Source organism: Diabrotica virgifera, chromosome 5 (genome assembly GCF_917563875.1).
Source record: "Diabrotica virgifera virgifera chromosome 5, PGI_DIABVI_V3a".
Lineage (NCBI taxonomy): Eukaryota > Metazoa > Arthropoda > Insecta > Coleoptera > Chrysomelidae > Diabrotica > Diabrotica virgifera.
Genome location: NC_065447.1, coordinates 16,488,828 through 16,501,774, shown reverse-complemented (window position 1 = coordinate 16,501,774; position 12,947 = coordinate 16,488,828).

Here is a 12,947-nt window from a genome sequence, read left to right as displayed (position 1 = left end):
TCTATACTGGTTATCCATGTGTTATTACTATAATTATATAATCTTCAAATTACTATTTTTGTACAAGAATTTACTGTTCTAGTTCTCTGTCCAAATATATTTTATATTACTAAAAGTAAAAAAATAAACAAATGAAAGTTGTATTGTAACATAACCTTAAAATGTCATTTCACATTTATTCTTTTCTTATTTTACCTCTTAGTTTTCGTTGATCAGTGGCCTTTTATTTATAACAAAATTATATTTAATGTCAGTCACATTTCAGACTACGCATGCGTTTCACCAAAATTATATTAGGATTTTACTGTAGGTGTAAAACAAGGAACGAGGGAAAAATTGTATAATTTTACTACATAAATTTCCGTTATTATTCTTCAAATAATTTTCGAAGTAAATCTCGGTCATGTAAAACGGCTCTAAATGGGAAATAAGCCACAATATAACAAAATTTAACAATTATACAAAAATAATTTTATTAACGTTTCGACGCCCAAATCGGATGTCGAAACGTTAATAAAATAATTTTTTTAGGTCAATTGTGGCTTATTTCCCATTTAGAATAGTTTATTCCCAGAAAATCCCACAAATAACTTAGTAGAACAACGATTATAAAAACAAATTAAGACTTTTATTTAAAAACATAAGAAATAATAACTGACAAAATAGAAATTGCAAATGAATTAAATACGCATTACAGTACATTAGGACAAAAGTATGGACAAAAAATACCCATGTGTAATGATACATCGTAATGATATATAGGGTGAGGCAGATAACTGGCCTATTAGAAATATCTCGAGAACTAAAGGCAACAGAATCATGAAAATTGGAATAAAGGGGTTTTGAAGGATGATCTATTAAATGAAAATATTTTCATCTCTTTACAACTTCCGGTTATACCGAAAGTAGCTTATAACTTCGTTTTTAAATGGGACACCCTGTATATTTTTACATTTTTGGATTCTCCTCAATATCTTCTTTCTTAAAATATGAGGTGTTGTAATATTATACAGGGTATTTTAAGAGATATTCACGTTTTTTTATCAATTTCGTAGCAACATTCACACCCTGTAGAATTGTAATAGTTTGACATTAGAAACTCTGCTTGCGTTCAAGTAATTTTTAATATAGTCTACTATTGTTAAGAATCATTAGTATAGCTAGTTTTGAAATTTTAGTATACAGGGTTGGTCGAAACTCGGAATGAATATTTTCTGAGTTTTCTTAAATGGAACACCCTATATTTTAGTATTGTAATGAAATGATATTTCATGGTACTTTTTTATTTTATAAGTATTCCATATACATAACTGCTTTAATTTGTGAGTTATTGGTGATTCAAGCTAAACATTAATTGCAACAAAAAATACGTAAAATTTTATTAGGTTGGCCGTGAAAATATTTAATCATAATAATTTTTCAGAAATAAATACATATTAATCCAGACTGATCTTTAAAATTACCAATAATGGTTTAGCTATCAAAATACCTACGTAATTACGATTGTTGGCGCGATTAACAATAAAGCACAAATTGAAGCAATTAGGTATAGGGAATGCTTAAGAAATAACAAAGTACCATAAAATATCATTTCATTACAATACTAAAATACAGGGTGTTCCATTTAAGAAAACTCAGAAAATACTCATTCCGAGTTTCGACCAACCCTGTATACTAAAATTAAAAATTTAGCTATACTAATGATTCTTAACAATAGTAGACTATATTAAAAATCATTTGAACGTAAGTAGAGTTTTAGATGTCAAACTACTACAATTCTACAGGGGGTGAATGTTGCTACGAAATTAATAAAAAACGTAATTATCTTTTAAAATACCCTCTATAACATTACAAAAGCTCATATTTTAAGAAAGAAGACATCGAAGAGAATCCAAAAATATAAAAATATACAGGGTGTCCCATTTAAAAAAAACGAAGTTATAAGCAACTTCCGGTATAACCGGAAGTAGCAAATAGATGAAAATATTTTCATTAAACAGATGACTCTTCAAAACCCCTTAATTCAAATTTTCATGATTCTGTTGCCTTTAGTTCACGAGATATTTCTAATAGGCCCTTTATTTGCCTCACCCTGTATATCAGACATCGTATCATGTACCTACCTCAGCCACAAAGTGTAAATAAAAATAATATACCAAACAACACAGCAAAATATCTTCGTGCGACTCAATTCTTATTGTGTGAAAAGGACAAGTGCGTCAAAACTACCGCACGAGAAAACCCTCGCACGTTCAAAATTCTTATAATGTGAAACAGCACTAACACTCGCTGCAGAAACACGACCTGACACCGAGAGGACAAAAAGAATGCTAGAAACAGCAGAAATGAAATCCCTTGAAAAATAGATGGTAAGACACTATAGAACCGAGCTAGAAGTATAGATACATGACGTAGATGCAAGATGGAGAACATTAATAACTGGATAAGGAACAGAAGAGTAGAGTGGAACGACCACATAAGACGAATGGACAACAAATAGAGTGGTAAGGACGGCGAGAGACGGTTGCCCAATAGGAAGACGATCAGTGAGAAGACCACGAAAATGATGTAATGACAACTTATTGGACACTGAAGGCACATTGAATAAAAAAAAGACAGTCATATCTACACAAAAAAAAGAAGATGAAGAAGGAAGGAGGTACTTTTAAATTTAACTATGTAATGCTATGAGACCTTTCTGTTCATAAGTAAACGGTTTATTTCTTATCCAGTCACAACAGATAAAAAATCACTTGTATGAATATTTGGAAGAAGATATAAAACTCATAATGAAAAATTAGATATTATTGAACACAGTGTCATTCTGTAAAATAAGTAAAGGGGTCAGAGTAATATGTAGATATACAGGTATTCATTGAAGTCATAAAATAGAACTAGTACTGCTTATAGTCCTCAATGAAATGGCCAAGTAGACAAGTTGAACTGTACTCTCTGGAAATAGCTCTCTAGACAGTACAGCTAGCTTGCTACAGCGGTCACAACTGGCTTGGAAATCACATGTAGCACCTATTGACACTTGGTAACAATAAATATGAAATATAATATTTGTGAATGAAAAACAAGTACCAGCCTATCGTAGAAGAAGAGGAAGTGGTAGATGCAAATCCTCAGTACTTTTTTATTAAACTTAACGACGGATGAGAGATCATAGTGTCTAATTGTCATCCAGATCCAATCGAACAAGGTGAAGAAGAAATACTAGATATAATAGGTCAAGAATCAATGTTGGTAGAGGACCCATATGATTTACATTCGAACCTCAATGATTCCTCATCCAATTATAAAACAAATCAAAACATGCAGCCTCGAGCAGTTACGTCTATATCGTCACCCCCACCGGATTCATTACTTCTTGAAGGACACTCGACATGTTCTAAGAGAAGCTCATTGTCTCCTTCAGGAGCTTCTAGAAGATCTGAAAGAGTCAGTGATACAGTTCAGTAGTTGGAAGATTAGAATGTGGGAGAATGATGCGCTATTTATCTCCTTATTGTTGCATTCGCTGTAGAATTAGAATATTGTAGACAACTTTATCCTATCAGGTTTGTAAGTGTTTGACATATAAATTAGTGCCACTGCCAATTAAGTTACTCCCCTATTATTGTCTTTGTTTGAATATTTACAATTTTATGGTGATTAAGGTGATACAGTAGCGATCAACAGGTAGCCAAAACGCGTTCCAAGATTGCGGCTGTAATTTTGAATATTTTTTCGAGATATTTGTCACAATTATTCGTAATATAATAGAGAATGGCGGTACAGAGCCCAATTTGGAAAATATATTAATATGTGGAAATTACTCTGTAATTAAATACAATATTAAAAAAACGAGCCTGTACCGCCATTAAGAAGAACAAAAAAATACACTTTCTTCACATAAACTTTTTTATCCGATGCCTAAATTTTGTGTCATTTTGGAACTACTAATGAAATAAAAAATTTTAGTATCAAATTAACTCTTTTATCCGATGCCTAGATTTTGTGTCATTTTGGAACTACTAATGAAATAAAAAATTTTAGTAGTTCCAAAATGACACAAAATCTAGGCATCGGGTAAAAAAGTTTATTTGAAGAAAGTGTATTTTTTTTCTTCTTAATGGCGGTACAGGCTCGTTTTTTTAATATTGTAGGTATTTAATTACAGAGTAATTTCCACATATTAATATATTTTCCAAATTGGGCTCTGTACCGCCATTCTTTAATATATTACGAATACGTGTGCCAAATATCTCGAAAAAATATTCAAAATTACAGCCGCAATCTTGGAACGCGTTTTCGCTACCTGATGATCGCTACTGTTTCCTCTTAAATATTTATCCTATATGTTTTGCTTTCTTATTTCAGCGTGGTTTTGTATGAAAACTATGTTTTTGTTGTTGTAAACAAGGTAATTACACTACAAACTCCAAACAGTAATATAGGATACATATCTACTTATTACTGAAAAAATTTTACCGTTGTGGATTATAATATTTATTATGAAATAGTAGTGCATAAAACTAAAAGATTACATTTTCATATACGAGATAATGATCGGACATTACAACGGAGTGCAAATATTTATTAAGCTGATTAAGATTACACAAAACCTGGTGAAATGTTGTTTCCGCTCCCCATACAGTAATATAGAACAAAGTAATTATTCAAAGTTTAGAACGGTATTTAGAACAAACATACAAAAAAGATGAACGGTTTTACACTACCTACATATTTGGCGACACTATTATTAGTATAACAGATAACTCTGATAAGAATATCTATATCTATAAATGTTATTTTAATGTATAAGTACAATTTTGTGGGTATGGTTAACGAGTTTATAGGTTATCTAAAAAATCGTAATTTAAATAGGGTCATGGAATTACTTGGAGTGAATATATACAATCTAAGGCAATAAAAATAATTTTTCCACCTACCTCTATCGAAAGTATACTTTTCCGGACCTGATTTTAGGGAGCAAAGTTGTACTTTTCCTCCCTAGGGAGGAAAAGTAAAAGTGACGTCATGGTATTTCATTCATGAAATATAACTTATTGACGCCCTCTACAATATCTATTTTCTATTACGTAAGTATCTATACATTTTAACGTTTATTTATCAAACACCCTATATTTTGCAGAATGGTAAAAAACAGTAAATTGTTATTTTGATTTAACAATGTTTACATTAATAATTTGACTTATATTTGACAGTTGACAGTTATATTGTACCTACTTGTTAGTTTTAGTTCTAATAAATTTTGTTGGTTAGTTACATAAATAAATTAAGTAAAAATGAAAAAATGACTTGTTATTTGAGGAAGGTGGAAAAACCATATGTATAACATGGGAATAAAGTGCCTTTTCCTCCCTTGAATGATTACTGCCCCCCGCTACGCGTCGGGCAGTAAATATTCATTCTCGGGAGGAAAAGTAACACTTTCCTCCCTTGTTATACAAATAGCTATTTATTATTATAGCCCTCAATAAATGTTTCGCCAATTAAATAAAAACTTAAATTGCTATCCAGAGTCCGTATTATGAGGTTCTAACCTCAGAACCAGCAACCCAGAGAAAGGAGAAGTCCTATGTTGCGTGATGTAAAATTAAAAAAAAAATTAAACATCACATATTATTTGATACAACAATGCAACTTGATAAAATTTAAAGGATTTTCGCCCATATATTTTGGTGTATATCATGTATATCTGTAAGCAGCACTGATGATGGAATCATTATTTCGAAAACGTTCTGTGACGTAGTCCGAAAGGATCTTTTTTTAATATAAATATATGTACCTTTTTCAAAGGATTTCAATTAATTTTTTGTGATTAATAACATATAGCTGGAAATTCTTTTCCTTGCGGATTTTGTAAAAAGAATAACTCTAATAATAACAGAGAAAGGTGGTATGTAATTATCGAAATTCTATCAACAAATATGCTGCATGGTACGAGTATTATCTTTCTAGTAAATTAAAAATTATTAATATAAATAGATATTCTGCTGTAATATTGACAAAAGACATTTTGATGTAAACAACAAAATTTCCATTTTAATTAAAAATAGTTGTTTTTGAATCCCATCAACCTTCAGTGTATGCCATATAATATTGTTTGTGTGTTTTATAGTTTTTATGAACTCATTATTGTAACGACCATATTGTAACGTGCAATGTTTTTACAAACATAAAAATTATTCACAAATTGGGTATGAAAAAAATTGTTTTTTGTTATTAAATGGATTTGAATGCTATACAAATACAGGGTGTAATAAAAATACACGTCATAAATTAAATCACATATTTTGGAACCAAAAATAGATGGATTGGACCTAACTTACCTTAGTACAAATGTACACATAAAAAAAGTTACAGCCCTTTGAAGTTTCAAAATGAAAATCGATTTTTTCCAATATATCGAAAATTATGATTTTTTATTAAAAATGGACATGGGGTATTCTTATGGCAGGAACGTCTTAAAAACAAATTATAGTGAAATTTGTGCACCCCACAAAAAATGTATGGGGGTTTTGTTCCTTTAAACCCCCCAAACTTTTGTATATGTTCCAATTAAATTATTACGTTGGTACCATTAGTTAAACACAATATTTTGAAGACTTTTTTATCTGCTAATACTTTTTCGATAAGCCAGTGTTTATCGAGATATTTTGAATATTTGTTGAATCCACCACATATTTGTATAATATGGTTAAGTAGGATTATAGAGACCTGTTAATAATCTGAAAATGTATTTATAATTTACATTTTTAGGTATATTTTGAAACATATTAAAAACGAAGTCACATCTCGATAAAAGGTGATTTATCGGAAAAATACTAAGAGGCAAAAAAGTTTTGAAAACACTGTGTTTAACTAATGGTACCACAATAATGGTTTAATTGGAAGGTACACAAATATTTGGGGGGTTTTAAAGGAACAAAACCCCCATAAAATTTTTATGTAAATATATTAAAAAAGAAGCCGCATCACGTTAAAAACTGGCTTATCGAAAAAATATTAAGAGGCAAAGAAGTTTTAAAAACATTGTGTTTAACTAATGATACCACAATAATAATCTAATTGGGACGCACACAAAAGTTTGGAGGGGTTTAAGGGAACAAAGCCCCATAAAATTTTTATTGGGTGTATTTTAACTGTAATTTTTTTAAGATGTTCCTGCCATAATAATGCCACATATCCATTTTTAATCAAAAATCTCTAATAGTTTTCGATATATTGAAAAAAATTTATTTTCCTTTTGTAAATTTAAAGAACTGTAATTTTTTATGTCACATTTGTACTAGGTACATAGGTTCAATCGAACTCTTTTGGGCTCATAATATGTGATTTACGTGAAAGAAGACATAATATCACCATTATTTTCCAGAAGTAGGTAAAAGAAAGAAAAAATAAAAAAATCTTACAAAACACTTAGAAAAATACTTAGCAAATGCAGTACAGCATACTTTTTGATTATGGGAAGTGGCTTAAATGCTAGATTCAGAAACATCCACTAGCCCAATAAATGACCATTTTGGAGTGTAATTTCCAGGGGCAACTCCGAATTACGTGAAAATTTGGATTTAGGTTCTACTTACCCTAAACTTCAAAGTTGAATTTGTGCCGTTGGTTGCTTTTGCTTGGGGGGTGACATTTACCCCTTCTCGTGGGGTGAAAAACGCGTGTTTAAAATAAGGCCGGAAATGGATAAATTGACTTATTTTAAGCACCTTTTGACCCATAAAGTCTTTTACGTAAGTAAATACTTTTCGAGTTATTCGCGATTTAAAATGTTGATTTTTCGACAAAAAAACTACGTTTTCAGACCGTTTTTCCCAAATAATTCAAAAAGTAAATATTTTATCGAAAAACGTATTTTCAGCAAAAGTGTAGCCTATAAAAAACGAAAAAAATGGTGTACCAGTAAAGTCTACAAATTGACTAGAAGCAAAGTTGTAGCTCATGAAAAATACGTTCTTATTCGTCTAATTGCAAATCGAATAATTCAACGCGAAATCACCGAAGAAAGAAGCGTTTTTTGGGAAAACCTTATTAACATTTTTAAGGTATCGAAAAAAAGCTTATTATTTGTTTTTTACAAAAGTTTACAGAATCAGAAATAAACGAGTTACACTGAAAAAAAAGTTGGCCCCTTTTTTTGTTAACAAAAATCGTGAAAACCTTCCTCTATTTAGCATCCTAAATGAAATTAATCGTTTGGCTTTACCATCTATATTAACTGTATGTGTATTTTTTATATAATCTGTAAGTTTGATTGGTGTGAAGTGCTTAATTCTGAAAACATTTGGTTTTATAGTAAAAAAAATTTTCTAAAAATTTTTGAAAAATTTAATTTTTTCAAAATAACTTAAAAAGTATTAGTGATAAGAAAAATATTAAAGAGTAAAAAAATGTAGGTTTTGCTATTATAAATTGCTAGTAAAGCAAAAACAGTGATTCAATGTATTATAAGTTGCTAGCCGTTGCTAAGGGCAACCGACACAATAAATCACAGTCGTAACGAAAAATAAATCTCCACTACATTTTAAAAATCATTTTTAATAATTAAATGTAATTTTCGGTAAACATAATTTTTATTTTAAGATAATATAAGTCTTTCTTTGATCAATGACTGTGAAATAATTTCTTAATTGTTATAAATAAAGTCACTACGATTTAAGAAACAAAAACGATTATCTCGGCTTCAGTTGGTCGTAGAAAATTTTTGTTCGGTTTTGAATCTTTATTTTGTCTTCAGCAACAATAACCTGCAAGTTAAAAACTCATAGGATGTACAGGGGCGGCTTCAGTTCTAAATGTTTATAACGAAATTTGCCCCCTTATTTTCAAACCCGAAATAAGAGGTTGAAAAATGTTATACGCATTTATTTACATCAGAATATGAAAATATAAGTCTTAAGAAGGAGAGTGGATCTTGGATTAACTCTGTACGATTTTTTTTTCAAAAAGTTATAGCCTTGGACATTTGACCTCTTGGGATAAACAAATTATAATATCTAAGCAACAAGTTCACCAATTGGGCACTACATTTTTTTTATGTTTAGTGTTGAAAGATCTTCATTTAAAGCCTTAAAAAATACATAAATGTTATTTTTACAATAAATAAGGCAATTGCAAAAAACGGCCATTTTGGACCATTCGCAAGCTGTTTGGCAACAACGTACTAACGAAATTAAACTTGCCATAGCTCAAATTGTAGGTTTTTTAATGTACTACAATTTTCTATTTAAAAGTTTTTCTCTAAAATGAATATCCTAAGCTGCAAAATTAAAAATCTTTAAAAGTTGCAAATTTATCAAATGAAAATCGTCATAAATAAAACAATTGCACACAATTTTTGGTTACATTTTAGTATAAGTTATTCCTGGCATCGTCCTTTACAACACCAGATAGGTTTCAAAAAGTCCTGAATTATATCACGTTTTTTCACCCACAGCCTGGGGTATCGGTACGTGATTCAACACAACAACCACAAATATTTCCAAAGCAGCAGTGTGTAAAGTACAGATTGCCATGATGGTCGCCAATATCCGAAACTGATATGCATGCACTACAAGAAGATATGCGTTATCTATCACAATAATTTTTATATATATTATTTCAAAATTTCGATTTGTATTATTTCAGATCGTTTTGTCTTATCGTTCATTACAATAATTATACATTTCTAAAGGTTATGTAATGATGTTTTTATGTAATTATCTTCTAATGCGTTAGGTTTAGAACCACTGATTTGGTCTATTTGTTATAATAATAACACTTCCAGCTTTAATCAATTTTAAAGTGGAATAGTATGTTTTAACACACTAAACAAATTATTTCACTCAAGTCTCTACGGTATTTCATGTAATTATTCTAGTTCGTAATAAACCCATATTGTTATTTTAAAGCAGTTATTAGAACAAACTACCGACTTGTTATTGCATAAACGTATAATGTTTACATATACATCTATACATCAATAATAATAAAGTAAATATATAGTGTATACGTATACGTAGGGGCGGAAAAATATGTAATGAATTATGTGACAGTTATACCTATATGCTTCTTTGTTAGAAAAATACAATTACCTCATTCCAAATATTAGAATGGTAGATAAATGTTAGGTATTTTTCAAATATCAACTTGCGAAGTGCGACTATGAAGATAGAATGGGCCGCTCAATACGCGGCCGGAAAGTAACGGGTCAGCGATTTATCAGTTCTAAATCTCTGGACGGTTTGCCTTTTAAGTCAATGCGTCAAAAGCCCAGTTAGCCTTCAGGCAATATTTTTTGGTCAGTCGAGTCTTCAGATCAATTCTCCGTAGACTCAGTTTTCTATTACTGGGAGCTCTGTCTATACAGACGTTGCTCACCAAATTTCATTTAAGTATATATATCAATCGGTTTAAGAGAAATAAATAAATTGTTAGTTTGTAAAAAAATGAACACCCCGTATCTCGGAAATGAAGTATTTGCGGAGATACGTTTATAAAGCAAACTATTATTATTAGTCGAGGAAATGAAGCATTTTGGCTCGCAATTTTTTCGTCCAGCATGAATTTACTTGAAATTTTCACAGAAGGTAGGGACTAGTCAAAGGATCATTTTCTATATCATGCCGATGTACGCTAAAACCTTGGGGGTGGTTGCCACCCCATCTCGGGGGCGGGAATTTTTTATTACATTTTAACCATGCCAATCGATGTAAAAAGTAATTCTAAGAAAAAAACGTTTTTTACATTTTCTTCGTAAAACTAATATTTTTCGAGTTATTCGCGCTTGAAAGTAACAGTTTTTCGATGAAAAAATCGACTTTTTTAGAAGGTTTTTTGAGAATACCTCGAAAAATATGCATTTAATCAAAAAAACTGTAAATATCAAAATTGTATCTTTTGGTAACACAAACCAAATTTTTTTTCTGTAATATCTTTAAGATCAATACAAACCGAGATACGGCATGTTAAAAGTTAGCTTCTTTCGTCAAATGTATAATTTGAAATATTCCAAAGTAAAATAGCGGAAAAACTTTGCATTTTTCGGGGAAAACTTAAAAAATCTTTTTTCAATTATACAGTTGAGCCTTTCAAAAAATAATAATAAAAAGTTTCTAGCCTGAAAATTAAGCAACTTATGATCAAAAAAAGGTCGTTACCTGCTTTTCTCTATGAAAAAATAAGTGAAAACAACCCCCTAACTACCCTCGTAATTGAAATCACCTTTCTGTAATTCCTTTTATATTTGTATTATCAATACACCCAAGAAGTTTGACCTATTTCAAAGGCCTAAGTTTAGAAAAATTAGAGTTTAAATAAAAATTAATTTTTTGGAATTTCCCATTTTTCACCGTTTACTTGAAAATATCTCCGAAAATACCGGAGATACGAAAAAAATTATAAACTACTAAAATTGTAGATTTTTTACTAGCTAAAATTCCCTTGTGCATAGATTTTCATTACAGTGAAAAGTTAGCGAGATATAGCTGTTTAAAACCTCTATTTACGAGCAAACACCCTCTTATTCGAGCCCTTTAAACCCACCCTAATTAAAAACTAAGGAATCTTTCGAAATTTAGTTCACACGGTCTTATAACTCTTCAAAAATCTTACAAAGTCATTTTTGAAAAAACTTTTTATCGCCAAAAATGAAGGAGCTATGTTTTTTCGAAAAATTCGGATAGTCCGCTTATGGATAATTTTTAATGTATGTATAATACCACAGAACCGGTTCGTATACTGGAAGATGACTAAAAAACTATTTGGATTTGTATTTGTACATATTTGTAAATCCGTATTTTTGTGTAAATAAATGTTTTTGTAATTCTTTAATTCTATTTTTTCTGTATAGATCTATTAAAATATCTACTTATAAAAACTGTAATGTTATTAAGGGTTGAAATATTATGATATTATATCCCAAAGTATAAAACAATCATTATTTAACCAATCAAAACCAAATTTACCCATATTAAAGTTTACAATGTTTTTATATAATTTTTGAAAATAAGGGGTAGTTTACACCCCTAAAAATAATCAACACCCTTAAGCATGATATAGAATATGAAGTACAGGGTGAGATAATCATAATCCCAAATTTTTATGTAAATCGATGCAAGCCGAAATTATTCTTTTAGGATAAGTAAATTTTTTATATATAGCTCCAACAAGGTTGGTTTTAAGGGTTGAAGTTGAAATATTATGATAGTATATCTTAACGCATAAAACAATCATTATGTAACTAATAAGAACCAAATGTTGACAATACTAAAGTTTAAAATGTTATTTTATAATTTTTACAATTAGGGGTAGTTTTCACCCTTAAAAAACCAAAAGCGTACAACGGCTCAATATAGAAAATGAACTAGAGGGTGAAGTGAGTATAATTCCAAATTTTTGTACAAATCGATGCTGGACGAAAACATTGCGAGGTTTTGCCATTTTTTCAGCTTCATTTCCTCGACTATATTTTTTCATGCAGAATCAAGTTTATCGCACTTATTTACTAACACCCGTATACAAGTTATAATATTAATTGTAAGTTTTTGTATTGTGTAGTGTATTAAGATGTCGTAAAGATCAGTAAGAGTAAGACTTAACCGTAAGAGATATAATATACTCCTTTGACTCGAACCCCAAAATCTGAAACAAAGGCGAACATTGTGAAAGTGAAGGCATTGGGGCTTGTAAATACATCACTTATATTCAGATTTGTGCGTAAGTGTATTTATTTTAAAACCACACAACTTCGCGATGAATATAGTTTTCGAGCATGTAATTTGTTATGGATGTAAACACATCGTTAAAATGTAAATATGTAATAATAAGGAGCTGTTGAAATTTTTATAAGATTAACCCTGTAAGCGCGCATGATGCTCTCAAGCAACGTTGACTTCAAACTCTAAAATTTCGATATACGTCTAATTTTACCACAGTAGGACGGTGTG